Source organism: Eretmochelys imbricata, chromosome 14 (assembly GCF_965152235.1).
Source record: "Eretmochelys imbricata isolate rEreImb1 chromosome 14, rEreImb1.hap1, whole genome shotgun sequence".
Taxonomy (NCBI): domain Eukaryota; kingdom Metazoa; phylum Chordata; order Testudines; family Cheloniidae; genus Eretmochelys; species Eretmochelys imbricata.
In genome coordinates, this window is record NC_135585.1 from 51,972,854 (window position 1) to 51,978,515 (window position 5,662).

Here is a 5,662-nt window from a genome sequence, read left to right on the forward strand (position 1 = left end):
AACTCCTTTCATGGTTCCTGTATGTGCATTTCCCACTGATAACCATGACAAGGGTGACCCCGGCTTTCACTGAAGACCTCACATGATACTCTTTGGTGATCCAGAATGGACATATCAGAATTGGGTTATTCCTGTAACCCCCTGGCCAGCTGGCCTGAATGGGTTCTGGGGGTCACACCTCTGTGATGCTAAGAATTTCCCAAGGCCGGAGGGCAAGGAGCTTCCTGGTATCTAGCAGTGGATTTCAGCTGGCTTGGTCAGTGTACCCCAACTCATTGGCATCACCCGCTTGCCTCCCCCACCCATTGCTCCTGGCTTCTGCTGCCTCCCTGGACTCCCCACCCCATCCCCAGCACCCCGGGGCCCTGCTGCCACCCCCACATTGTCCCGACTGACTCCCTGAGTGCCCTTCTGCGCACCCCAGGCAGGCTAGTTCAGACTCGTACCTGAGCTGGTAACGGGGAGGAAGGGACGGATTCAGCCGGCTTCCCAGTGCTGCCAGCCTGGTCTCGCTTCCCTGCTCTAGGTGTCACCTAGTGGGGCTCAGGGGGAGTGTTTCCCAGGTGCGTTCCCCTCACCTCACTCCCACCCTAGTAGAAATATGGGGGTGGGTGGGCATGTGATCCCTGCGTCCCCTCTGTGAGGAGTGACAGATGTTTTAAAGTCTGCATTTGAACCAACAGGTCTGTCCAGGTCTTGAATACAAATGAAGCCGTGACAATGGAATTGCAACGTACATACGTGGCAAACAAGCATCAAAGCTCACAAGCGATAGCTGGGGACTCACCTTGTCCAGATCACCAGGAATGGTGTATTTGCTTGTCTGACCAGCCTGGTCACCAGGCAGAGACAACAGATCAGCGAAACCATCAGGAGAGCGCGTGGGGAAAGGTGACCACTTAACGATCTCGACTGGGGATGGAGTCTGGCACCCGCCTCTTGAAACAGGAGCAATAAACTTTGAGAGAGATGCTTTATAGAGGAGTACAATGGGAGAGGCAGAGAACCCCAAAGTTATCCATCCCTAGATGGAGGTCAGAGCTCTTGCAAACTGTTGGGTCCTTCAGCCAAGGGGTGTGTGTGTGAAGTTTCTGGGAACAAAAGAGTCGTAAGAAATCTACCTTGAACCAAGCCTGTAGCTTGTTAAGTTACGCCTTAGCCATTAGAAAGTGTATTTTATTTTTGTTTGTTTGTGACTGTGACACAGGGCCAGAAAGGGTTACACAACTAGAAAGCTTATGCTCAAATAAATTGGTTAGTCTCTAAGGTGCCACAAGTCCTCCTTTTCTTTTTGGGGATACAGACTAACACGGCTGTTACTCTGAAACAACTAGCAGGCTAATTGACACAGATTCAACCTCACTAGAGACCGTTAACAGATAATGTTCGTGTTTTTGTGTGGTTTCATATATATTGTTAGAGATTAACAGTCTAACCAGATGGTTCCTGTCTATCACTGTATTCTGTTCATTCAGAGATCAAAAGGGGATGTTAACGTTTAGAACTGTGAACGTAGTTGTATTCGCAAAAAGAAAAGGAGGACTTGTGGCACCTTAGAGACTAATAAATTTATTTGAGCATGAGCTTTCGTGAGCTACAGCTCACTTCATCAGATGCATAAAGTGAAAAATGAAGTGATAGCATTGTCTTGATTTCTCTTTGAAGTATATAGCAAATCGCCTGCAAATGATGGGAGATAGGCGATTGCCTTATGTTAATCCATGGAGCTAAATACCGATGATGTTTAGGAAATAGGAGGGTACTTCAGAGACACTGTTGTTCACCCAAGGACTGCATGTGGTCAAGAAAATGTATAAAGGGCTTTTGGGACCTGATCCTGTATGTTCTGGGGTTGTGCCCTTCCACTATCAGCAGACACAGGTCGTCTCTGGAGTGGTTCTCAATCAGGGGTACGTGTCCCCTGGGGGTACGCAGCGGTCTTCCATTGGGTACATCAACTCATCTAGATATTTGCCTAATTTTACAACAGGCTACATAAAAAGCATTAGCACGGTCAGTACAAACTAAAATTTCATCCAGACACTGGCTTGTTTATACCACTCTATGCGCTATACGCGGAAATGGAAGTACAAGCTTTATATTCCCAATGATTTCTTTTATAATCCTATGGTAAAAATGAGAAAGTCACCAATTTTCAGTAATAGTGGCTGTGACACTTTTGTTGAGAGCCGCTGGCCTGGAGAGCGTCATTTCCAGCATGTACACACAAGTCCTCACCTGTTCTCCATACGTACGTCTCCACGGTGGTTCGGATGGCCAGTGTGACACAGGCTTTCGTTAGAGAATTACGTGATATTCTCAAGTGGAACGGACGGGTCACTCCTATGCACCTCTATGCCTGCTGCCAGTTGGCATCTGGAAGTCCTTGGGTCACACCTCCCACCACCCCTCCCCACAGCATGAGGGGCACCCCTGATGTTCCCTCCCCTGCCCCCAGGAGGGCTGGTTTGTCCCCTCTCCATGCTAATCTACCACACTGTGAATTCCCCCTCCTGGAGATGGGGCCCTGTCATTGCTCAGCATTAGGTGTTCAGTGCCTAGGACAGTGGGGTCCTCATTCCTGACTGGGTGTCCTTAAGCTTAAACCAATGGGCTAGGACTCAGGAGATCTGGGTTCAATTCCCAGCTGTGCTACTGACTCCCGGGTCTGACCTAGAGCAAGTCACTGCATCTTTCTGAGCCTCAGTTTTCTACCTGTAATAATGATCCTTCTCTTGAATACGTAGACTGAAGGGTCTTTGTGACAGGGACTGTGCGTCTGCCACAATGGGGCTCTGATCTCAGCCGGGGCAGGGACTGTCTCTCGCTGTGTGTCTGGGCAGTGCCCCGCACAACAGGGCCCTGATCTCAGCTGGGGCAGGGACTGTCTCTCCCTGTGTGTCTGGGCAGCGCCCGGCACAACGGGGCCCTGATCTCAGCTGGGGCAGGGACTGTCTCTCCCAGTGTGTCTGTGAAGTGCCCGGCACCGTGGGGCCCTGATATAACAGGACTGATATTATTTTGCCGTTGCTACTTATTAAGGAGCAACGCCACTATTAAACAATGATGCTGAAGGGACTTTGCGGTATAAAGGGCAGCCAGGGGATCTGGTACGTTTCACCCTGCCTCAGCCCCATCTCCCCTGGAGTTTCTATCCCATCCTCCACTCAGAATGTGGCTCCACGGGCTTTAAGGGGTTAACTCCACAGTGCTCCCCACTCCAAGCTCCCCCATCCCCTCATGTAAGCCCCAGATGGCTCCCAGCTCCTGATCTCCTCAGTTCCGCCTCCATGCTCCCCATGTCACCCCCACTACCAAAATCCTCTGATCCCCCCATTCCACGGCACCCACCCGTTTCCACTCCTCGTTCCCCAAACAGCCCCTGCCACCCATCTGCCCCCCTACCAGAATCCCTCCGTGATCCCTTCCTTCCCAGCCTGTGTTCCCCACCCTGCCTGTCCCTCCACTGCAGGGACCCCTGCCCTGACCCCCTCCCAGCCTGTAACCCCCTCCATGTCACCCGCCTCCCCTACTGCTGAGACCCCTCCCAGCTTCCCCTTCCCCATGCCACCCTCCTCCTCAGTGGCCCGGATCCCTTCCTGACCCCTGCCACACAACACCTGGTTCCCAACTCCGGGCACCCCGTAGCTGGCTGGTTTCCCAAGGGTTAACAAAATTGCAGTGACGACACTGGGCGAGCATCCTGTCTGGGAGCTCTGGGATGACCCTGCCCGGCCCCAGTCCCAGGTGAGAGGCGGGGTTTGGGAGCAGGCGGTATAAATCCCACAGCTTGGAGCCGGGACGGTGCAGCTCGCTTTACCCCAGCCAGCAGAGACGAGGTCAGCCACTGCTGCCCCCAAAGGCCTCCAGGATGGTTTTCGGCGGCGGCGGACAGTCGCCCCTTGGCGTGACTCCCATGATTCTCCTGGTTCTGTGTCTCCATCTCCCAGGTAGGTCCTGGCCCTCCCTGGGGGTTAAAGGTCGTCCGCTGCGCCTTTGGCTTTCATGGCTCGGAGGGGCTGCCACTGGTTGTGATGTCAGTGACGGCTGCGATGGGGTGGTGGGGTGGTGTCGGCTGGGGAGAACAAGCCGGGTGGGAGGTTGCAATGGGGGTGGTGCAGAGAATGCAGAGGGAGAGGCGGGCAGTGTGGGGGGTGCAGGCTGGGGGCGAATCGGGTAGGGAACCCAGAAAGAGCGGAGGTGGGTGGCATCGGGAACACGGGCTGGAGAGGGTTTTTTTTTGAAGAGGTATCCCAGTAGAGGGGGAGATGGATGGGGTGGGGAGAGTAGGCCAGGATGGCAGATGCAGGAGGCATCCCAGCAGAGGGGGAGGTGGATGGGGTGGGGAGCTCTTATGGGACTCAGGGAAGGATCCTGGAAGCAGAGGGGATAGATCAGCCCTGGACCTGAGCAGAAATTCCTGGTGGAGTCAGCCTGTCCTCATTAGCTTGTTTATAAAGTGTGGGAGTGAGTCAGAGAGAAGCAGGTGGGGCGGCTGGGGGTTATTAATTCCAGGTTGACTAGTTTTTATGATTGTTTTGATCTTCAGCCTAATAATCATGAAACTCCTCAACACGCAGTGACTTCAAAAGCTCTCTGTCACACACACACCCAGTATGTGACTGGTAATTTCGCTTGCTGCCAGGCTCTCCTAATGAGCAAGGATACAGAAACTAGCCCAGGAATCCTGACTCCCAGCTCCCCCCCCCCCACTGTAACCACTAGACTTTACTTCCCTCCCAGAGCTGGGACTAGAACCCAGGAGTTCTCACTCCCAGCCCTCCTGCTCTAACTGCTAGACCCTACTCCTCTTCCATGAAAGGTGCAGTGCTGTCACAGGGTGCCCAGGTGGGGACACACAATAGGGATTACCTTTGCACTAAGGGCATGGAGTCTGTTGAAGTCAATGGAAAGACATCCTCTTCCTCATTGACTTCAGTGGACTGGGAAGTCACCTATTACATTGCCCCTAGTGGTAGCCCCCTATCCCCTGCACCAATTAATAGGAGATGGACAATATTATAGCAGAGCACCAACCCTGCTCTAATTAAGGTTGAGATCAACTTTCCCTTTAAAGGCAGACTCTTCTAAAACCTGCAGGGTTATGTGGATTGCCTTGCAATTCGGTGGGTCTTCTCTGGTGAACACTCACTGTCATACCAGGTCCTCTGCCCTCAAGGGAAGCTGACGTGATTCAACTCCTGGCATAATACCACGGCACTGAGATACATTTATAGTGATGACAGCAATAATTTTATTATCGAAGGTACAAGTGATAGCGGGGAAAGACAATGGAAACAAAACAGGGTGCATATAAAACATAACCCGCTTTCTAGAGACTAGCCTTCACTTAGCCGGCTAACTTTGAAAGCGATCTCACCCCAGACAACGCAGCCTGTCACCCAAAGTTGGCTGCGATCCCGTTTTCATGAATGTAACCGCACTGCCTGCTGATTTCTTAGGTGCCAGATAAAGGGGGGTCTTCCTTGCCTTCTGTCAAAGTCAGATTCAGGACTCACATAATTTGTCAGACCACTCTGTTTATTAGCAAAGCGCTTCGCTAATGCACCCAGATGTGAGCCCCTCTCTGAGGCTCAAGATAACTTATTTATACAGCTAAGCCAAAGCCAATTTAACATAAGAGACAAAAGAAAGCAGAAAC